The sequence below is a fragment of the Pteropus vampyrus genome, unplaced genomic scaffold (genome assembly GCF_000151845.1).
Source record: "Pteropus vampyrus isolate Shadow unplaced genomic scaffold, Pvam_2.0 Scaffold582, whole genome shotgun sequence".
Taxonomy (NCBI): domain Eukaryota; kingdom Metazoa; phylum Chordata; class Mammalia; order Chiroptera; family Pteropodidae; genus Pteropus; species Pteropus vampyrus.
This window is the reverse complement of record NW_011889363.1, coordinates 983,484-1,008,482: the sequence shown is the minus strand read 5'-3', so window position 1 is coordinate 1,008,482 and position 24,999 is coordinate 983,484. Positions and strand designations below refer to the sequence as shown.

General features: G+C 37.9%; 1 long non-coding RNA gene across 1 annotated transcript; it reads right to left on the bottom strand.

Annotated features, from left to right (window-relative positions):
- Positions 1-3,283: 3,283 nt before the first annotated feature.
- LOC111733576 lies at positions 3,284-24,977 on the bottom strand. Its single transcript, XR_002778036.1, has 3 exons — positions 24,389-24,977; positions 6,530-6,588; positions 3,284-4,831 (listed from the first exon to the last, which is right to left on the bottom strand). It is a non-coding gene; the product is annotated as an uncharacterized LOC111733576 (long non-coding RNA).
- Between the last annotated feature and the right edge of the window lie 22 nt (positions 24,978-24,999).

Below are 24,999 nucleotides of genomic sequence, written 5' to 3'. Positions count from 1 at the left end.
AGAAAGAAAGAAAGAAAGAAAGAAGACCCGCGCTGTCAACTTTTCCCTCTTTCTCTCCCTTTCTCTTTGGCTCCCACTTAAAGACATCCCTATGAAAATGTTTAAAGCAAAAACAGTAAATAATTTCTGTCTCCTGCGTGCTATTGATATAGCAGCCAGTGCCTTACTAATGATTTATATGTCACATCAAACATCTAGTAAGGATTCAATTTTTTATTAGTTTCAAGTATACAGTACATTGATTAGACATTTATATAGTTTATAAAACAATCTCCCTAATTGTTCCTTCTCTCCTCTGGTTTTCCATCTAGCTAATCTCTTTATACTAACTGCATTCCCTATGCCGTGCTCCCCATCCGCATGACCATCTATCAACCACTAATTTGTTCTTCTTTAATCCTTCATCCCATTCTCCGCAACCAGAGACTGTGAAGCAACTCCAAACCTATTTGAGACTGCTGGGGTTTTGGAGAGTGTTCATCCTCCATTTGGCTTTCTTGATGCAACCCCTGCATCATCTAGTGCGATGGAGTGTCCAGTGGGATTGAACCCCAGAAATAGAAGAGGCTTTTAAGGCTACAAAGCAAGCTGTAGCATAAGCCCAAACTCTATGCGTTGTAGATCTAGCCCCCCCATTCTTGCTTATGGTGAAGGATGATGCAGGGTTTGGATGGTGCTTGTGGCAGAAGCACAAGTCCCAGAAGGTGACAATAGGCTTCCGGTCCCAATTGTGGAAAAGCACGGAAGCACGGTATTCTTTGATAGAGAAGCAACTGGCTGCCATATATGCAGACCTGTTGGCCAGTGAGGCCATCACTGGTCCTAATCCCATAACCTTGCAGTCCACATACCCCATGGAAGGGTGGCTGCGGTCTTAGGGAAGACTCCCTGTATGGGAATTGCACAGACCCCACACTGTCCGAGTGAAGGAATGTACCTGGAGCAGCAGCCGCAGTTCTCTGCAAACCCCATCAGGTCAATTGCACCCCTTATTAGGACCAGTGCAGTTCCAAGCAGAGCTCCTAGTGGAGCCTGATGAGATGGGAGACATACTAAGTCCCTATATAGAGGGTCAGACTCCCATCCCTGAGGATGCCTGGTACACAGATGGCTTGTACCATGAAACAAGTAGCGAAATAATGGGGGCTATCATTGACACGGGCACAAGTACAAGATGCCTTGTCACACTGCTCCTGGTGGGCTGAGCAGCACTCAGGGAGACGGCAAGTAAAGAGTACCCCAGGGATGATGCCCCACGAGGCTAAGCCACTCCAGGAATGGAAAGTGGATTGTGTGTCCAAGGTAGTGCCCTCTGGGCCAGATCCCACGCCATGACCCTGTAGGGGTAGATTGTAGATCCCAGGCCTGGCTGGTCCCAGGTATGGCTGTGATCCAGGCTCATGGCTAGTAATAGACCCTGGATTTAGAATGTTACATTGGTGTAGCAGAGTGCCTGCACCTAAAATATGTAAACATGATTAGACTTATTATATCATGCATGTGGGGTTGAATGCCACTATTGTACTCTGTTATGTGTGGAGCCATGTGGTCCCCCAGGGAACAGAAGGAGAGCACAAAAAAGGGGAGCAGAACGAGAGCAGAAGCAGAAGCTCGCTCCCCGCAATAGACTGCACTTCCCAAAACAGAAGTGTGCTCCCCACAATAAAGTTGGTACCTGACATTTCATTCTCATGTAGGTCTCTTGTGCATTCTTCCAACTGGGCGTCTCACCACTGAAAGCTACCCTTCTCAATCAGCTCGGTGCTGACACTGTGTGTGTCTTTTAATCTGAACTGAGTCTCTTGTGGGCAGCATATGTAGGGGTCTTGTTTTCTTATCCATTCAGCCACTCTATCTTTTGGTTGGATCACTTAATTCTTTTCCATCTGAGGTACTTGTTGATAGGAATGTAGTTATTACCATTCTTTATTCATTTTTTTATTCTTTAAATTTATTTATTTAAATTAGTTTCAAGTATACAGTACATTGGTTAAACACTTATATAGTTCATTAACTGATCCCCGCAATTGTTCCCTCTCTCTCTTGGCCCTCCACCTAGCCATCATATTAATGCTAACTGCATTCCCTATGCCATGTTCCCCATCCCCGTGACCAACAACCAAGTACTAATTTGTACTTATTTAATCCTTCAACCCATTTTCCCAGGCCCCCCAATCTTCCTCCTCTGTCCGCCACCAAGTTGTCCACTATATTTGTGAGTCTCATGTTTTTGATACATGTTTTTTCTTCTTAAAGAAGTCTCTCCAACATTTCCTGTAATACTGGCTTGGTGATGATAAATTCCTTTAATTTATTTTTGTCTGGGAAGTTCTTTATCTGTCGTTCAACTCTAAATGATAGCATTGCTGGATAAAGTATTCTTGGTTGTCGATGCTAGGTTTTCATCACGTTGAATATTTTGTGTCAAGCCCTTCTGTCCTGCATAGTTTCTTTTGAGAAATCAGCTGCCAGTCTTATGGATACTCCCTATAGGTAACTATCTGATTTTCTCTTGCTGCTTTTAAGATTCTCTTTGTCTTTAACCTTTCGCATTTTAATTATGATGTGTCTTGGTGTAGCCTCTTTGGGTTCCTGGTTTTTGGGAATCTGAGCTTCCTGGAGTTTTATGTCTATTCCCTTCACCAGGTGAGGTAAGTTTTCCATCATTATTTCTTCAAATAGCTCTTAAATGTCTTGTTGTTTTGTTTTTTCTTCCAGTACCCCTATGACACGGATATTTTTACATTTAATAGTGTCTCATAGGCTCCTTAAATTATTATTATAGACTTGGCTTCTTTTCTCTTGCCATTCTGATTGGATGTCCTTAGTTTCCCCATCATGTATATAGGTCATTTGATCCTCTTCTTTATCCACTCTGTTTGTTCCATTTAATATACTTCTCATCTCAGATAATGTGTTCTTCATTTCTGACTGGTTCCTTTTTACAATTTCCATCTTCATTTTTATGGTTTTTTAAATCTCTTTGTTAAAGTTCTCACTGAATTCATCTACACTTCCCCTAAGTTCAGTGAGCATTTTTATAACCAGTGTTTTGAACTCTGCATCTGTTAGATTGCTTGACTCCATGATTTCTAGATCTCTGTTCTGTTCTCTCCTACAGTTTCAGCTTCTTCGTCTTCCCATTTTGGCTGTCTTTCAAAGCTCTTAAGTCTCCTGGTCTTATTAGTGTGGTTTTGTGTGGTAGGTGTCCTGTGGCACAGTCCTGAGAGGGGTTCAGCTACAGGCCAAATTTAGACCCAGCCTTTGCCCCTCTAGGGCCACCTGTTAAGATTCAGCAAGCATCCACAGATGTTGTGCTTATAGTTGCCTCAAACTGAGGCCAGTTGCCACCAGTGTGATTCTAGGCGCTGTTTAGCAAGGGGCACCTGACTAAGCGAGGGCACACCTGGTTGTGGCATGGGTGGGGCTGCAAGTTGGGGGAGGCAGAGTTTCAAGGAATCCTCTGGGCAGAGCGACCTCTCATCCAGTTTGATGACATCTCTGCTATGGCAGTGCTCAGTCCAGGCACTGGGAAGGGGGAGGGCTCAACAGAGGAGCAATGGATACCTGCAGCACTTCTATACAGAGCAAATCTCCCCTTTGCCGTCGCTCCAACAACTCAGTGTCCCCCTGTAAGTGCCTGATGCCCCCTGCACAGCCGAACTAGCGCTGGTGCTAGAGCAAGTAGGTCTCTCAACAAGAAAGTCTGCTCACGGACACAGCCCCTTTAAGAGGCATCTGCAGCTGTTGGCTGCCGCTGCTATAGCCTCTGTCCCACTCACTCGCTCAGGACTGGCAGCCTCGCATCCTCACCCCATCCTACCTTCTGCCATTGCAGGGTGATTTCTTATATTTCTCCCTAGTTGCATGGCTTGTTCATATAGATTCCAAGCAATTTTCCTTGCTGTTTGCTCCTTGTTTCTGTCACAACTTTAATTTGGTCACCAGAGGGATAAATAGAGCCTCTATCATCATGCCATTTTTCTGTGTCCACTGTCTTTGCTGGTATTACTAATTACTAATTAGTATTACCAGGACTGTCCTTCCCAAGCAAATGGTTTGGTTGTTTATCATAGGACCTTACCAACAGAACCATCAACTCTTCAGTGGAAAATATCGATAGACAATTTATACCTTAATATTCCTTGAATCTCTTATCTCAAAATCTTCATCTTGCTGTTTTTACCAATCCTGGACATATGGTGATTCTTATCTAATCCTAATCAAGTCGCCCTGCATCGAAAAACTTGCCTCAAACCAAACTTCTCAATAAATTCTGACCTTACTTTCACCCCTCTTAGACAATTCCAGTTTTGTCTTTTCATGTGTTGGTGATATTTGCGGAGCTAGCTTTCAGTACCCCCCAGAATCATTGTGATAATATATGAGAAAATTATTTGAATGCTGTGAATTGCAATAAAAATATGAATTGGCAGAATGACCACAAGCTAGCCTTTCTTCTGTGTGATGTTTTTGCAGAGGGCAATAAAAAATATCTTGCTAAACTGGAAGGTGCCAGTACATCAGAAGGGGATGTAAATATCCCTGTGAAAGACAGCTCCCTGAAAGTATTGTACAATGTTGGGGACTCCTATACCTACCATTGGAAATAAGGAGAAACTTTTCACCTATACCTGCTATTGGATTGTTCTAATTTACCTACACAGGAAAAAAAGATGCCACCGTGCAGTTGTCAAACCAAAGTTGATGTTTTAATCTAGGATATAACTGAACAATGGTGTGCGAATGGGTGAGTGCCTACAACTTGAGGTGGGTGTCTTCCACAAGATGCTTCCATTTCAGTTGTCAAATGTAGGAAAGGCTGTTCAACCTGAGGATTCAAAGAACACCACCTTAATTTGGATTAAGTACACTGACTTTATACATGCTAATTGTTGTTTGGATTATATATTCTTCAGCTTCTTCTGGCCACCCAAGTGTTATTAATTCAGCACTACACATCTCTTTTCTATACCTTTTGTGTGAGTCCATCCACCGATCTCTGTTTCATGTATGTGTATGAAATTTAAATTCATACCATAGCAGTTTATTTGTCCAGAATATACAAATGTGAATCCTTGATTCTGAAGAATGTGGCTCAAATAACGAAGTTGCAAAACAGACTTTGGGTTACCAAAAGGAGGCTAATTTTTAACCAGGGAACCCAAAGTCTTTCACATTATCATTAAGTTAAGCATTTAGTACAGTGTATGAACATGAGGAGCATTTTTAATAAATGGTATGTTATCAGAGCTTGGATCTTATCTATCTTGACACAAATTTGTTCTTATGATATATCTAGCAGTGTCTGGCACAAAAATGGCACGTGGTAATATGCATTGATTGCTAGGCAAGCAATTCACAAAAGCAGACAAATATATGAACAAACAAATATGCAATGTCACTAGGTAACCAACAAATTTCATATTTAAATGAGACATTATTATTTGTCTATTGCATTAGCACAGTTACAAAAGATAATTTATAGTGCTCTCAAGGATGGAGCCAGGTGACCAATGTTATGCAATGTTAGTGTGGGTGAAAACAGATACAACTAACTTAGAAAGGCATTTAAATCAAGCCTTTAAAATGTTTATGCCCTTTATTCCAATGTTAAGAATTTATCTTAAGGAAATAATTTTGAGTGTAGGCAAATATGGCAACATTATGAAGAGCAAAGATATAGGGAACAGACTCCATTTATAAGAACTGAGCAATGATTCAGCAGTAGCTAACATATATTTCACACTTAGCATCTATGGAAACTATGGCAGGGCTTTACATATATTATTTTATTTAATCCTTAAGGAAAACATATGAAGTAGTTAATATTATCCCCATTTTATAAGTGGTGAACCTGAGGCTATTTGCCCATTCACAGCTGAAAGAATCAGGACCAGAACTGGGATCTGTCTGACTCCACAGCACTTACTCATACAGCACCTCTAGATTATAGAAGAGTATGCATTCAAATTAAATTTTAATGAGAGTAAAAATTTAATGTTGAGTGAAGAAAAGATAGAAAATTGCATGCATTTCATCTTAATTTTGTAATATGCACACAATGGAAAAAAGTTTTCATGAAATGCACCAAATATTAACTGTGGTTATTTCTGAGGGGTGTTCTATAGGTAACTGTTATTTTCTACTTTATAATTTTGGAATATTATGTAATTTTCTACTTTGATCAATAAATTACTTTTATAAAGAGAAAAACAGAAATGTTGTTAAGAAAAACAAAGTTGTAAGAGACATTCATGTCCTACAGATAAACATGTTCATGCACAAGAGTAAAGACCCTTCACTCGCTCCGAAGTCTGGTCATAGGAACACAAACATACTTGCTTGCTCAAGGAGCCCCAAGTAATGTATGTTTCTTTGTTGTCATTTCTGTATCTTCATTTATGAGCTGAGCATCATGTGGATAGATCAAGGTGGATTTTCCATACAACCCTGCTTTGCAGCATGGGTTGTGAGAGATGACCTGATGCCTCCTCTCCATTCCTTCAAACTAGCACGTGTCACATACCTTCTGGTGTTTGTGAAGATTCTCATCCCTCTCCAATTATCAGGGATTAATGTGGTGACCTTACGAAAGAGGACAAATTAAGCAGATTATAATCCTCAATCTGAATCATTGCAGATATGCCACATGGGAGACACCTGAAAATACAGGGCCTTTGGCACCAGCACCCATACAACCTGAGCTAAAGAAATGTGGACATGTGACAGAAGCCAAGTCCATACAAATGCATGCAAATCATTTTTATGGTTGTTTCCTTGCTTGCTTGAGAGACTTGACTGGAACGTGCCAGTACAGGATAATTGTTAGGTAGAGGTTTGTGGTCCTGTTGTTATCTCATTGTTGTAGAAGCTTCTGCACTTGAGTCATAAAAATAAAGTATTCATTAAGCCATGGCTGAGAAAATATTCTCTACTAGTAGGAGACTAAGAAATATAAACTATGATGGTTAAATGGATTTTTTTTACCATTTCTTTTTTTATGACACAATTGTAGCATCATAGTGAGCTCTGCGTCCAAACCATTTGTTCTTATTTACACATGGTTTCTATACAGATGATAGAGCTGTCAGTTAAAGGTCTGTGACTATTGTCTTACTAATTCACTACCTTTCCAGCTGCCAGTTGCCCATAAATTATTCCCTTTCTTATCCTGTTTATAACCCATCAATTAGGGTTACTTTTAATCTCTATTGCTGTTCCTGTTCACCTTTATTGAACTTATTTTGATACAAACGTAATTAGCCACTTTTTCCCTATATATTCATGAGACATTCAAGTTGGGCATAAACCTACTTTATGAAATTATATGAAGGGAAATAAAATGTAGAAAAACAGAATCAATGTGTATTACTATAACAACATTCACGCAAGACAACAAGAATAAAGACAGTAGCTATTAAAGTTCTTGGGTTTTCATACAAATGGAAAGTAGTATGTCATCTAGAGAAGAAATTATGCCAGGTGGATTCTTCATGGAATTTTAGAGTTGGACAAAATATTTTTGAAATTATATGAACCAGTGTCTTTCTTATAGGATAAGGAGTGTTAACCATCCAGGTGGGATCATTGCTAATTCTCTTAAAATTCTTCTGGAGTGATAACAGCACACTCCTAGCTTATCAATCCATTCTTGGGTTCTCTGGCCTCAGCTGACAAAAAGTCCTTAGACTTGATGAAATTATTCCCTGCCTTATCAAAGTCTATTCTTTTTTGTCTTTCTAGAAGCATGGAGTGGAACTTTCTAGGACTCCTCTCTACCACTCCCTCATTAATTTATACTGAGGCAGTCATCAACTTTTGAAAGCACAGCTATATGGACAGATGGGGAATGAGAAATTCTACATGAAAAGCCTCCTCTCTATGGTGTAGATAACTGCCCCTGCTCTGATTAATTCTGAACTCTTAGAGAAACACTCATCTAGGAAAGTAACTTCTAAGAAAACCTAAGCAAGAAGTTCCTGGTATTATTGACAAAGCACTGTTTGGAAAGAAGACATGGAAAGCAGAGCCCAAGTCAAGGTATTATGAGTTTCTACTGCTAGTTATTAAAGATTAGAGTCTCTAATTTTCTCACTCATCCATCATCCCTTTTCTTTGTAGGTCTGTGCATGCATGTGTTTGAGAGAGATATGCCCTGAACATATGGCCTAGTTGGGCCTCAACATGAAATTTCTCCACAAAAATATTTTTTTAAGTTAGAGTTATATAAGGCTGAAATAGAAATATTACTAATATTGTTCAGAAAACATAGGACCATTAGGCAACTTTGTGCTGGCTTATGAGTGTCGCCATTTCTAAGATCCTGGCTTTTGTAAATTATATAACAAGGTGGAGGTCTACCTACCATTAAAGGAAGTATAGAATATCAATAAAGCAGGATCCAGCTTCCTGAGAAACCATAACTAGAAAACAATTTTGTTGTTAAAGCTCTTGAGTTCCAACTACGAGCTAAACCTGAGTGAACATAGCAACAAACTATCAAAGAAACAAAAATACAGGATAGATGGGTAAAGTGACCATATTCTTGTTGTCTATCATATTATCCCAAAACTTTAAATTATCATTTATTATCTTACATTTTCTGTTGGTCAGAAATTTGTAAGCAGCTTGGCTAAGTTATTCTTTGTCATGGCCTTTTATGAAGTTGCAGTCAAGATGTCAGTAGCCAGTTCTGCATTCTTCTGAAGGCCTGAATGAGGCTGGATGATCCACTGCCATAATGGTTCGCTTATATAGTTGGCATGTTAATGCTGGTTGTTGGTAGGAAGCCCTAGTTTCTTACCACTTGGACCTCTCCATAGTACTGCTTGAGCGTGCTCACAACATAGCAGGTTACTTCCCCCAGAGCAAGTGATCCAAGAGAAGCAAGATGGAAGCTGCAACATCATTTATGACCTAGCCTCAGGAATCACACTCCATCATTCCCACACTATCTTAATAGTTTACTCAGGTCAGCCATATTTATCTGAGAAAAATCTATAGAAGGATTGAATACAAGGAGATAAGGATCATTGGACTACTCTGGTGGCTGGCTACTACAGTGGTCATCAAAGATATTATGGTATACTTGTGGGCCCACACATCTCATAGTGTTACGGCAAAGAGGGATTCGTTGGGTTCATTTATGAGGCAAGTTGCCCCTTTCTCTTCTCTGCTCAAAGTGGGCAGGTCGTCAATTTCATTTCTGAAAACAAAGGGAGGGGAAGATGAAAATTGATAACTGACCACTCTGAGTCATGGTCCAAGTTTCATGGTCCCCAAACAGTTTGTAGCTTCTTTCTCCATAGCTAGAAACTTTCTCTATAGCTGGTTTTCCAGTTATCTATTTTCTCCACATGATGCATAATTCTTCAAAGCCTTTCCATGTAACTTGAGAATGTCAAAAACCTGTGGCCATCTTCAGTCCACCACAACTGGGGAGCCTGAATGCATTATCTGCATTTAATGTAACTATATGGATATTAGAAACTTACACAAAAATCCTTGAGCCACAGAGTTGTCCCTACCAGAGTGCCTTTCATATGTGTGTGGCAGACAGAGCCTGAAGAGAAGCCCACAGCTTTATTCATTCATTTAACAAGTATTTAATAAGTACTGCCCATATACTAGTTACTGTTCCAGGTACTTGGAATACACCAGTGAATGAAATAAATAAAAATTCTTGCTTTCATGGAGTTTACATTCTGGTTAAACATAGGAATGGGATAAGATAACAACTTTCATTATCAGGTGCTTGCTACACAACAGGCAGTATACTTTGTACTTAACTATACATTATTCCACAGGAACCTCCAGTGGAAGCACAGCTCTATCCACACAGCTGTTAAATTGCAAAGCTGAGATTTAAACCCAGGGTCTCACTGACTCCAAAGTCTGTGTTCTTAATCATCATGCTATGCCATCTCCCTTACGCTAGGTAATTTTCTACGACTGCAAAAAAAAAAAAAAAGTCTAAGATAAAAGTTGTCCACGGAAGTCCTAGATCAACATAGAGATTCTAGATAGTAACATCAACATTTGGGAAGCACCTAACCATTTATAAAAAATTTTCATTTACCCTACCCCAACCATCCCATGAGGTTTGCGGGTTTCTTTTCTTTGCAGATAAAAAAATGGAGATGCAGGAAGTTTCAGTGACTTATACAACATCTGGCCTGAACCTTCCACAGATCTGTCCAGATGTGGAGACTTGGGCATAAGCACAGCCGTAGGAAGACTTAGAGCTCAGACCATAATCTGGCAGAATACAATTGCTCTGCCACTATTATTACAGAAAGCAAGCATCATGCCTCACAAAACTCTCCCAACTGCTCCCACAGGCCAACATTGAAAGAGTAATGAGGATGATGAAGCATATTGAAGAAATATTCTTACTTTCTATTAACCTGTATTCCTCTCTTCTTCAAAATAGCCCTTTACCACTTTAATTCAGACTCGGGCTCTCCCTAGGCCAGAATCACAACAATCTGTTTCGTGGAAAAGAAAGTCTCTTCCATTCAAAAATGTTTTCCACCTCAATGATCCTATAATAAATAACTACTATAATAAATTACATCAGATGGTGCCCACCTTCAAGACTCTGAGCTCCTGGGGAGTCAGGACCAGATCTCATCCATTTTCATGTCTCCGATAACTAGTTCAATGTGTGGCATATAGTAAGCGCTCAAAACTTTTTATCTAATTTAATTAAATCGTATTTGGCCCAACCATGTCCCAAGCAGATTTTAAGGTCATTTATGAGATCAAAGGTCTAGGAGTAGATGGCAATGACAATAAAATGTCTTTGGCATGTTTGTGGTTAGAAGTATTGAAAACCAACAGAAACAACAAAAAAAAACTTAAGTCTGTAGATTTCTGAATACTCTGTAAACTCAATGTCAGTACTAATTTATTTTTAGTAAATGCTTTGTTTTAGAAAAGATTGAGAGTTATAGAAAAATTGCTGAGATAGTACAGAGAGTTCCCATGTATCCTTAAAGTGTCCCCTATTGTTAACATCCTACATTAGTGTGGTATATTTGTCATAATTAATGAACCAATATTGATATATCACTATTAACTAGAGTCCATACTTTATTCAGATTTCCTTAGTTTTTATCTACTGTACTTTTTCTGGTGTAGGATCCCATCCCCAATCTCACATTATATTCATTACCATTTCCCTTTAAGCTGCTCTAGATGTGACAATTTCTCAGACTTTTCTTGTTTTTGATAGTTTTGTGGAGTACTGGTCAGGTATTTTACAGATTGCCTCTCTATTAAAATTTGTCTGAAGTTTTTCTCATGATCACACTGGAGTTATGTGTTTTTGGAAGGAAGGCCACAGAGATAAAGTGTGATTCTTATCATTATAACAACAGTACATGCTATCAACATGACTTATTACTGTTGATGTTGACCTTGATCACTTGGCTGAGGTAGTGTTTGTCACACTCCTCTACTGCAATGTTACTCCATTTTTCTGCAAAAGGTTTATTTTTATTTACTTTATTGAGGTATAATTGATATACAATAAAATGATATTTCTTTTATGTATAGTTTGATGAGAATTGGTAATCCACAACAGTGTTTCTCAACCAGGAATGATTTCGTCACCCAAGAGACATCTGACAATGTCTGGAGACACTTTTTGTTGTCACATCTAAGATAACAGGAGGTGTTACTGAGATCTCGTGGGTGAAGGCCAGGGGACATAGCTAAATATCCTATAATGCACAAGACAGCCCTCCTCAAGAAAGAATTATCCAACCCAAAATGTCAGTAACAACAATAAAGACACAGCAGCAGTCCCTAAAGTCTCTTGTGCTTCTTTACAGTCAATCTTCCACTACCAGTCCTTGGAAACCACCATCCTGATGTTTTTCTACCATAGACCAGTATTGTTTATTCTTGAACTTCATAAAGATGTTCCTTTTGTCTCTAGCTTCTTTCACTCAGCATAATGTTGAGATTCACCCACATTCTTGTATGTATCAGTAGTTCATTTCTTTTTATTCAATAGTAATCCTTTGTATGGCCATACTATATTAATGGTCATTTGAGTTGGTTCCAGTTTGAGAATTTTAGGAGTCAAAGAAAAACACTTTTAGAAGTATAAATGTCTTTATGTGAACATATGTTTTTAGTTCTCTTGGATGAATACCTAGGAATGGAATTGCTAGGTCATATGGTAAGTATACATCTAACTCAAAGGGCTTATATTTTTAAAATAAGAAAGACAAACTAAATGGTTCTTCATCTCATTTTGGACTATATGGATTCTCTCACTACTTCTACTTTCTTTTTTCAACTAGGAAATAAGTTTTGAATTAAATAAGAATGTGATGTAAGAGGCATCCTCTACCATTTTTTTTTCCATCCCCAGGCAAAATTCCTTGGAATAGGTGATCAGACTTCATCAATTCCATTCTCAATTGCACTTTGCCAAGCAAAAGTTGATGTCTCAAGATCAGAACCAGAAACAGCTGTGTTTCTAGTTCTTTGTGTAATGTGTGTTTGATTTTTTTTGAGAAGATGTTTATAGAAAATGGCCTGCGGTATTGGCAGTTGTGAGAACAGATCTAACTTCTGCTTAGAATTGCTATAAATTTTTAAAACAAACCAAACTCTAACATTACAATATGGCTGTGTAAGGTACCTCCAAGCCAAATCCATTAGATTGGGAATGAAATATTTATTATGATCTGAATGAGACAATGACAAAGAAGGGACTTTGGATTTTCCTTAAAGTTATACTACCAAAACTTTGAATGTTTATTTTCCTACAATGAGGTTGGGGATTTAACCTTTGAGGCTCAATGTGACTATCAAGGAAAAAAAAGTTTACAGAATTCATAAAAGAAAAGTGAAATCTTTCTAAGGTTAAAAGTAGGAACTTATTTTGCTAATCAGCATTCCTAACCTATATTTGAAGTAGAGAAAGCTATTTCTTAGGTTTAAAAATTATTTATAATATATATTATGAAATGATCTTTTCCCTTAGAAGCTATTAAGTGATATCCCCCAAATTTTAGAAATTCATATCCAAAGATAAAGTTTTAAAAGAGTTTTGGTGAAATTATTATTTTTCTCGAAAATTAAATAATTTAAATGAGGACAATAAAGAACTCAGTGTAATAATTAAAGGAACAAAGACTAGAAGTTGAAAGACCTAAATTCTAGTTTTGCCTTTGTCACAGATTAGTTAATGGAAAATACACTAGATGATCCCTAAAGTTCATTTCAGTTCTAACTTTTTATGAATTCCATTGTCTGGTTTTCAATATATACATAAATAATAGAATACATACATTTGTATAAGCAACATTTTCATCAGAGTGTTTTAACTCACTTCTAAGTATTCCTGGAGTGGAGGAAGCATCAGATTCAAAACATTTGTTAAATTTTTCTTATATAGATTTACTATTAATCACATAAGAATTATAATACTAAAATGTCTTTATTAGTTTTTTTAAATTACAATCTGATGAAAATTTAGCATTGTCTTTTACAACTTTATTTTCAGGTAGACTTATGTCCTTCTGTTGTAAGGTTAAGCATTCATATGACACTTTAATGCTCCTAAGTGGTTAAGTATCATATGCAAGTTAACTCTTACAGAGGACTGTTTAAAGTCAGCCTGGGTTATTTAAATGGAAATAAATTGCTTTGGGAAGAAAGTATGTACAAATGAAGTTAACTTTGAAAGGAATATATGCCACCTTAACCAGAAACCATCATGAGAATCTAAGAGGAGGGTACAACTGTTGTCATAGCAAGCTTCTAGCAGAGCACATCACTCCTGTTCCTGAGTAATAATTAAGGTCACCTCTTGGGTGTTTCATTTTCATATAGTCAGGATTACCATTTTGGCAACTTTTCCATGCATCGCATTACTCTTTCTATATCTGGGTTTTCAGTATTTGACACATCTCTTCCCATACAATATCCCTCAGTGACTCACCCTTATTAAGGTGATTGTTTTCAGGTCATAAAATCATTTGTTTTTCAAGCAGCAAAAACCTATTGGAAGTGACATTTCTGATGTTAGCTTAATAGTATGAACCTCAGTAAGTCCCTTGGTGTGAAGACTTTTCTAAGACCACTAATTTATTCTAGGTACAAATGCAAATAAACAATAAGGTCATCTGCAAATTATATTTGCCATGAAAATGCAACCTTGACTTCTCTGACTAAGTAATTAAAACATCCAACTCAAATATCACAATGGTTTATTTTCTGCATTTTAATTTACATGATTTAAAGAAAAAAGACACTATCCTTTCAAGTTGAATAAAATCCAAATATAACAGCTTTAAGACCATATGAATGAACCATAGTTTTAAAACCATGATATTCATAATAAGTAGAGGTAATTATATTGCTAAAGTGACCAAAATAAATTGCCTGATATTGATATAAAGATAACATTATCATCTCACCTGAATCAAGAAGTAAAACTTACCCACAGGGCTTCTTTCTGATATAATAATGATGCTCATGATGCCACGAACTGTCAAGACATGGTGTCCATGAATGCATAGAATCATAAGCTCACCTTGAAAAGGGAAATTCTACCAGAAATAAGAACTTACTCTTTTTAGATAAGATAGTTTTCTCAAGTGAAAGAAGAATGGTTTCTTTTGGCCAAAGGTTTACATCAACAAAAGTAGACAATTATTTTCTTTTGGAATAATCGTCAGATCTCTGTAACTAACTTCAGACAATATTGTGTTTCCATGAGAGAAGACTCATTAGTAAGAAATTGAGCTTTATAGAGAAAAAGCTAGAATTCATGCCAGGTAGTAGAGAATTAGGCTGTTTCTACAGATTTACAAACACATATTTGGAGAAGAAATTAGTTTGCTGAGTTGGGAATGCATTTGATACTACAAAACATAAATATTAAGATGTTTATTTCTGACTTTCTGAGAGGTATTTTCTGGAGGAAAGAATACTGAGATTGACTCCTCCCATCTTCTCCTCTCATAGACCTTGGCACCAACCTTGCATGTGGACTTCCACTCTCTTAACAACAGACTTGTCCTGCACAGCTGTACCATGCTCCTTCCATCACCAGAGCTGCCTTCCATGCTGGTCGTACTATCTCATCTTCTTCAGCTCCATTTCTCCATTGTTCAGCATCCAAGCCCCCATCCTCTACCTTCCCTTTTGCTCTATATGCAGCGTACATTTAAATGTTTTGCCAAGTGTCCATATCACCATTAGCTTAAAAAAGTTTGGAACCATCTTCATTTCCCACTGTCTGACACTTAAAAGATTTCGATCCTTTCTCCACTCTTCCCTAAAATAGGTATGTGCATGGTAAATCTTGATATGAGTTGAAAATTTTAGAACATATCACTTGTGTTGGCCATGGTCTGATTATTGTGCCCTGGGTTTCTGAACAGAGCAAACTCAGGGGTCTCCTGCTTAGACATAATTCTTACAACAGAATGGGAAACCACAGAAATACACAGCACCTCCCCAAGGAAACTTACGTTTATATGAATTTAGAACAGAGTTTCTTGATAACTCAGGAGCTGGTGTAAGCAGGGGTTCCCCTCACCTCCAACCCATGTGCCACCACTGCAGTGCCACAGGCTGCATCACTTGTGTCACATGGGAGCATTCACATGTTACCTGCCTCCTCATTAAGTAATATGCACCCCTTGGCTATTTGTCCTGCCTTGGGTTTAAGGGTGGAGTTTATTTACAATAAAAAATATATATACAAACTAATTATTTTAAAAAGATATATCAGAAAATAAAATTTCTCTGTCACTCATGTAGAAATGAACAGTAGCTAGAAAATACTGGATAAATCTAAAGACTTTTTTCTATAGAATATATTATAATACATATATTTTGCCTACCTTGTTTTTAAAAGGTATTTCTGAACATGTCAAATTATAGGAAATGATCTCCTGGTGTTTAATTTTTTTTAAGCTCTAGTAACCACTCTTTTCAGCTAGTTTATTAAAACAGATAAATTTATGTACACATTCCTTTTACAAAGAAGTTTACACCTCAGAAAAATATATTATTGTAATTTATTGTAATTTTAAGTCCTATCTCTTTGTAGCAAAGCTTCACTCACACTTGGATCTCATTATTTAAGTTGCACTAGATAATATCACATGTGGCTAAAAAGCATTACCACTGTTCTATGCTGAAATAAAAATGAAAAAAAAAGAATGGGAAATGTGAGAAACTCTGAACATGAACACATTTCACACCCAAGCCCAGCAGCATACCTACATCTCATGCCAAATCACACACAGACCACCCTGAGTGTGAATGATTACAGAAAAAACAGAAACAAGGATATATATCAGCAGTAAGACTCGAACCTCAGTTTAGTTGTAGAGAACCTCAGTTTAGTCATAGATTAGTCAAAGATCAGAGCTTTGATCTCCCTTCACCGTTCCTACATGTCCAAGGCTTCCTCACTCTCTCTCCTAGCTGTCCTTCCTTCCTACTATCTCACCAGTGGGGCTTGAAACCCAGGCTACCCACGACTCATCTTCCACAGTAAAGATGGGCAATCTTACACCAGGTCCTGTGGCTGTGCTCACAGAGGATAAGGTAATAGTGAAGTCATCAACATTAGAAAGAATATCTGCAGCAAAGCCTGCTAGCTACATTTGCCAATATCTATTTCTCCCTTTCTCCTTAACAACTGAACTTTAATTTTTAGCTGGGCATGTTGCCACATGAAATAAACAACCGCATTTTCCAGCCTTCCTAACAACTAAATATGGCCTCTCAATGTAAAAGCCAAAGTCCTTCAAAACGCTTTCAAATTGTAAGTTGTGAGTAAGTTGTAACCAAAGAACTATACACAGAATTATTTGTAGAGGGTCTGAGATTGCCGCTTATAATGGAACTGACTCAGTTGAGAGTTTCTTTCTGCCTACCCTTCTGGTGGCAGTGTGAAATATGAACATGATATCTGGGGCTCCAGCATCCACCTTGTGCCTTGACATAGTCCTAAGGAAAGATGCTGAAGCTACGGAAGCAAAAATGTCTGAATTTGGGGCCTAATGACATACAACGAAGTCACCATATCATCCTTGGACTCCTTACCTTCATATTTCCTTTATATAAGAGAGAAAAATATTTCTACCTTGGTCAAGTCTTTGTCATTTCAGGGTTTTCCATCATATTGATATGTGAGGAAAGAGTATTCCAGAAGAAGGAACAAGAGCAAGGGCTCCCAAGGCTATAGCATGTCTTTAAGTTTAAGGAGAATCGAAGTGGCTGGTGTGACTGGAACAGACTGAACAAGTGGAAGAGTGTGAGATGAGATCAAGGTGATACTAGAAGCCATTCTATGCCAATTCTTAAAGGCCTTTGGAAAGACATTAGAGATATTAGGAATCATTGGAGAGTTTGGATCAGAGGGGTGGCATTACCTCTGTTTAAAAGACGTCCAACTAGCTACTGTAAGAAGGAAGGGTAGATGCAGGACACCTGGTAAGAAGTTGTGAAATAATCCAGATGGTGGCTTGAATCAGCACAATATCAGTGGAGGTGGTGAGAAGTGGTCAGATATTTGGCATTTTATGAAGAGGCAACAAGACTTCCTGACAAACTGGATAGGAGAAAAAGAAAAGAATCAAGGGTATTTCCAATGTTTTGGGCCTGAGCAATTGGAAGGAAGGAGTTGCCATTGACTTAAATGGGGAAGGCCATAGCTAGAGCTGGCTTGCTGGTAAGATCTAAAGTTAAAATCATCCTTCTCCCTAAAAATCTGTTCCTTTGCCTCTGGTGCTTATCTCACAATATTCAAGGCACATCTACTCAATCACTCTAGGAAGAATCCCAAAGGTCACCTCTGACTCCTCCATCTCCATAACATCCCATCATATCTTCTGATTTCTACCTCCTAGGTATCTCGTTTATCTATCCACTTCTCTCCTCCATTGTCATCACTTTATTCAAGACCACTATCATCACTTATTTGGGTTATTACAAGAGCCTCTGAACTGGTGATGAGTCCATCCCAGATTGACCCATTCACTGCACTGAAGAATGAGACATCATTCAAAAGCACAAGGCCCTCCAATGGGTCACCATTTCCTCCTGTCCTCAAATAAAATACAAGGCGCTAAGCATATTTAAAAAAAGAAAGAAAGAAAGAAAGAAAACACTGTTTGTTTTAAAATAATTTCTGACTTACAGAAAATTTGTAAGAGTAGTATAAAAAACTTTCCATGTACCTGTCACCCAGGTGTCCCAATTTACTACCTCTCTCTAGCTCTCGTTCTCGTTCTCGCTCTCGTTCTCTCTCTATTTTTTCTGCATCATTTGAGAACCAATTGCAGATAATACCTTTACCCTTAAATACTTCAGTATATATTTCCTATGAATAAGAACCATAACTTATATAACTGCAATACAATTTTTGTAACCAGAAAATTAACATTGCTACAATACCATACAAATATACGGAATTCATTTAGATATTTCCAATAGAACAAATTACATTCTTTATAGCAAAAGAGATATAAATATAAATATTGTTGATATTACTGGTCCAGGAGCTAATTCAGGATCACATTTCGCATTCAATTTTCCTGTCTCCTTAGTCTCTTCTACTCTGGAACAGTTCTTTAGTCTTTGCCTTTCATGACCTTGACACTTCTGAAGGGTATATAACAGCCATTTTGTAGAATGCCCTTCAATTTGGATCTGTCTGGATCTGTCTGATGTGTGTGTGTGTGTGTGTGTGTGTGTGTGTGTGTGTGTGTGTGTGTGTGTATATATATATATATATATATATATATATATATATATAATATAATTTTATGTTGGGCAGGATGATCACAGAAGCGATGTGTCCTCAGTGCAGCATACCAGGAGGCAGATCCTTAGCATGTTCTTAAAAGTCACTTCATAATGTTGCTTCTGCTTATGTCTCGCCTTCATCTCTCATCCTCTATCCATACGTGCTTCAGAGCTCTCAGACATAGGCCTAGAGGATTCATCCCAACCCCATTTTCACCTGGTTAATCCACGCTATTCCATCAGATCTCAGCACAGAGGTCATTTTGTCCAAGGGACTATTCTTCAGTCCAGGCCTCGTTTAGGAACTTTTCTCTAAGCTCCCATAGCACCCCACACCCACCTATTATAGAACTTACTAAGTTTTGTCATTTGTATCTTCCATCAGAAGATGAGGGTTTGAGGGCAGGGACTGTGTAATGTTCACTACCATCACCAGCATAGCAAAATGTCTGGCACATAGTAGGTACCCAGTAAATATCTACTGAATTAAACATCACTTCCATGCAAGCTTCCTCTTGCATGTTCCCAGAGCCCTGCATAACTCTATTATTTCCTTCATGATATTGCTGAATTTGTCTACATTCGGTCTCCCCTGCGAGATTGAGAATTCCTGGAACCATATCTAAATCCTTGCATTTAATTCCAGGGCATCTTAACACAGAAGGAACAAAAGACAAAAATGAAGAAAGTGAGGGAGGGAGGGATTAGGTCTTTGTTTTATAACTTTGTTTCTTCTGAGTTTGTGTTGAGCAGGTACAAATGGTTTGGAGTGTCTCTCCCAGATACTTCCCACCCCATACCCCAATTCCTGCTTATTCTGCTTCCCAACATCATACTGGAGAGGGGTGAGGGGTGGGAACCATTACAGTTCCTTTAGCTGCTTTCCCACACTTTGTCAGCCCTAATTAAGGAATGATTGCTTGAAGGTTGACTTTATGGTTTTTAAAAGTCTTTATGAGAGTTATTAACAAGAATCTAAAGTTTCTAGTACGAATTCTCATCAGTCCATATACTAATAAGCAGTAAAGTAAGTGAAGGAAGAAAAAAGAAGAGGAAGAAAAAGAGGCCTGGAAAATTCACAGATTAAATAGTCAAAATAATCTAACATTTGTTTGCATTGTCTTATAAAACCTAAAATAGCAAATCAGGTGAGAGAAAAGGGGCTCTTTCCTCAAGGTTACCTTTTTCTTCCTTCCTTGGCCCTCGTATTTACTTAACAACTAACAAATGCTCCAAGATTTCACCAGTTATAAATTAATCTTTGTTTTATCTTGAAGACTTCATTTTCCTCATAACAACTTCTTTAAACTCTCATTTCAGTACTAGGATTAGATTTGGACGTGAGCAACAGAAATGGCAGCAGTGGCTTAAACAAGACAGTAGCTTATTTCTAGCTTTTGAAAACAAAGTCCATAACAATCAGAAACCCATGTTCCTTCTCTCTTGTTTCTCTCCTGTTCTTAACACATTGCTACCACCTCATTATCCAACATGGCTGCTGAAGCTCTAGCCATCCCATATCGCCCCATTCGACAAGAAGGGGAAAGCAAATAAAGTTACTCTCTCATCTTTTAAAGACTCCTACTGAAAGTCATATATGACACTCTGCCTTAAGCTCATTGGTTAGAACTTTGGCATGTGGTCATTCTTAGCTGCAAGGGAAGCTGATAAGTATAGCTTTTATTTGGAGTGACCAAGTTCCCAGATAAAAAATGAAGAAATAAGGGGAGGACAGATTGAAAAACAAAAAGCAGTATTTGACACAATTTACTCCTCTGTAAGATGAGAATAATATTAATATCTGCTTCATAAGATCTGTGTGAGGAAAAATGAGATAATGCAGGAGGTTTGCACCAATCATAGTAATAATGGCTTCTTTCTTCCTCTGAAGGAAGTACACAAAATAAGTGTGCACTTTGTGGCAGTTCATTGCTATTACTTTTAAGCCTATGAGGTGATATCCATATTTTGCAAGGAGAAAGCTAAGAATCCAAGAAGCTGATTAACTCCCCCAGGAAACACAGAACAAACTGGAAGAACTGGGGCTAAATCCAGATTCTTTGACTCTAAATTCAAGCGTTCTTTCACTACTAGGTGCTATCTTCCCTTCTACCTCGCCTTGCTATGACCACCTCTCTTATTATAACCCTAATGTTCACCAAGACAGTATCTAATATGCTTCTCTCCATTGAAAATGTTTTTATGCTCCATCCTAGCACTAACTCATTACCATCCAATGAGAGTTAGGAGTACTAGGTACTAATGGTGAAAGCATCACTAATCAAAAGGGGCTGTACAACTGAATCTCTCACACATTGCTGGTGAAAAGGTAAATGGTATAACCACTGTAAAAATCTCTTTGGCAGTTTCTTAAAAAATTATTTTTTTAATTTTCAAATTAAATTGAAGTTTAAAATTTAAAAATATACCTGCCTTATGAACTTAGTAATTCTATCACTATATATTTGTCAAATAAAAGGTATGAACTAGGATGTTATGTATAGCTTTAGTCATAATAGCTAAATGAAATAAATTTTTTAAAAAATGGAAAATAACCTAAATGTCTATTGGTAGGAAAATAAATAAATTGTGGAAATTTATAAAATAGAATACTATGCAGCAATAAAAAGAAATGAACTACTGACATATACAAGAGCATGGGTGTATCTCAGAACTATTATGTTGAGTGAAAAAAGTAGACCTAAAAGAGTACATACTGTATGATTCAATTTATATGAAGTTCAAGAATAGGCAAAACTAATACATGGGGATAGAAATCAGAATAGCAGTTGCCTGGATGGTGAGGGAGAGCCGGAGGATCAGAAAGGAATATGAGGGGACTTCTTAGGGTAATGGTGATGCTCTATATTTTTATTTAAGTGTTGATTACATGGGTGCATGTATTTATCATAAGTTAACAAACTATATACTAAAGATCTGTACATTTTATTGCATATAATTATATCTCAATAAAAATAATGAGATGGGGCTACAGAAATAAATGCTTTATATAAAGATCACAAAATATTTTTAGAAGGGAAGGAAGAATTAAAAAATAAAAATAGAGAATGTGTATAAGATCTTAACCACAAAAGACATAATAAATAATGCTACTATATTTGAAACAAGCCCTTTTAGTAATACAATAGCAGTGCCATAAATAGTGTCTGTTTATGCAGGACTACTGTCACCAAGATTAAAGCTTCAAAGAAAAATAAAGTCTCTTTCACAAAAGAAGACAAAAAGAACCTTTCAATACTGTTTTCAACAAATGGTGCTTGAAATTCTATATTTTAGCCAGCCCAAAGACAATGAATGAATGGATTAAATGCCAAGAGTATATAACCTTTTCGTTTTCTGGCCACATGCAAGAGGCTGACTGTTTTAGTTTCCTACTGCTTCTGTAACAGATTCCCACAAATTTGGTGGCTTAAAACAATGCAAATATATTATCTTACAGTTCTGGAAGTCAGAGGCTTAAAATGGGTCTCACTGGGCTAAAATCAAGGTATTGGCAGGGCTGCACACCTTCTGGAGGCTCCAGAGAGAATCACTTTCCTTGCCTTTTCCAATCTCCAGAGGCTGCCTGAATTTTTGGTTCATGGCCATCTTCATCTTCAAAGCCAACAAGGGTAAATTGAGCCTTTCTAATGCTGCATCACTCTAACTCTTCTGCTTTCTACTTCCATTTTTAAAGACCCTTGTGATTACATTGAGCCCATCTGGATAATCCAGGATACTTTCTCTATCTGAAGGTCAAGTGATTAGCAACCTTAATTCTAGCTGCAACCTCAATTACCCCTTGCCATGTAAGGTAACATAGTCACAGGTTTCAAGGATTAGGACAAGCACGTCTCTGGAGGACCATCATTCTGCCTACCATGCTGAGCTTTAACAGAACAGTAAAATGGTATTTACACCATCTCTCTATTCATCCTTCCATTCTCTACAACGGCCATCACATGAATGTTTCCAAAGGTTTTAGGTTCATTTTAACCTGTTTGTTCCTCAGGTAAATGTGATAAAATAGCCCCTGGTCCATAGATCACATTCTACTTTCAGTTGTTTTCACTTAGATCTACAGTCTTCTGAACTGTGGGAAAAGGTCTCTGTTCCAATCTATTGCTGTGTAACAAACAACTTACTGGCTTACAAGATTGAAAAAATTTTGCACACGAGTCTGAAATTTGGGCAGGGCTTGGTGGAGACAGCTTGTCTCTGCTCTACTTGATGTCAGCTGGAGGGCTCGAAAACTAGAGACTAGAATCAATGGAAGACTCTCTCATAAGTTTGGCAGTTAATGCTGACTATTGGCTGGGACCTCAGCAGAGCTATCAGCTGGAACACCTACATGTGATCTCCCCATGTGGCCTGGGCTTCCTCACAGCTGGATTCCAACGGTGAGCATCTTAAGACACAGTCATGGATCTCATACAAGAGAAAGGTGTATCACCCCTTGTGGCCTGGTCTTGAAGGTGACAGCCATGTTTATTTTCTCAAAGCAACCACAAAGCCTCACCTAAATTCAAGCTGAGGAGATGGAGAGTCTACCTCTCGATGGAAAGTGGCAATGTTGTGGAAGAGCGTGTAGGGCCAGAAATAACCTTTTTAGAAAATAAAATTTGCCACAGGTTCTTTGGAAGTTTTCGATTTCTTCTTTTCATTTTAAGTCTCCTCTTTTTCCAGTCTATTTGTCTCCCTTATATAATTGCCCCTCTTGGTCTTTCTTTGTCCCTCACTCTTTCTACTTCAAAATAAGGTCAACTCTGAGTTGGCAAACAGTAGTCTCATAAAGTAATAGAAAAGGACTATAGTATGTCCACAGAGGGACACCTAATTGCTGGAATTAAGAATTATTCAACCATCTTCACTGACAAAAATAGCCTTATCATATGCTTCAACCAAATTTTTGCTGCCTTTCTAGCCAGAGGAAAAGGGACCACAATCTGCTATCACAAGAACATGATTACCACCCTACTCCACAGGTTTCCAGTGGTGGGAGTGTCCCAAAACACATTTTGCCTTTCTCTACCACTCCCCTTATCACGCTGACACAGGGAAGGTGGGGTGACATTTGGTAAATTTGGAAAGACTAAATTAGGCAGGCTTATCTTGGCACCTCCTTTTTTCCATTTTGGCCCAATCTGGCTGCAGGGAGTGGGCTTTTTCCTCTACTCCCAAACCCACTAGAAGGAAAGGGCTGCTGCTTTCTGAGATTCCTCCCAGTCCCGAACACCTGGATTAAACATCTAAATTTCTGGCACTTCCCCACCCCCAACACACACACACACACACACACACACACACACACACACACACACACACACAACAAAAACACAACAAGTATCAACAGAAACTAAATTATACCCCAAAGTATCCATGAGTTACAAGCTGCAATGTCAATTACATGTCACAAACTACTACACCTTGTTTTGAATGACTAAAGTACACTAACTACACTCCTTGCATTCTACACATAGTTTAGCTACTATAGAATACACGCATGTTTTTTCACAACGTCTATGTTTCATTTTTTAAAAAACAAGGCTTAAAATTAATATCGCGTTGTGATCAACTGGAAAATTTTAAATACCTTGGTCAGAAGCAACAGTGTGGTACTTTTGTTTTCATCTTTCCTTGACTACGAAACAGGAAATCTCCTCAATTAGATGTCTGCTAAGAAGAAGAAAAAATGCCATTATCCAAGGACACAGTAAGTTCTGTCAGATATTTCAACATGGTGGAAGAGTAGTCAGGTTATAATTGGCCCTATTGAGCTCACCCACAAGCTACAACATTCTTTACCTCAGCAGTGTTGTATTCAAAAGGGGAAAAAAAGCTACAAAGTTAGTTTCTACCTTTGAAAACATCAAATGAATCATGTTCAGTTTCATACTGTTAACTGCATGCTAGTTGATAAAAGTGCACATATCAACACTAGTAAGGTTAGTAATGAAAAGTAAAATAGATTCTAGAAAATGCCCCACCCCCAACATTGTTTATTTAGCTAGCTAAAATAAAGAACTGGGCTCTATGATTTGCTTCTATTTTCAGTCTATTTATCAACTGTGTTAGAAAGCCCTTTCTCTAGACAGTTCAAGTTCAAAAAGTTACCATCTATATCCCTGTTCTTAACTAAATTATAAGAACTTTCTCCAATGAAAATGCTTACCAGTTTGAGATTATTGAAGTTGGGCACACTAG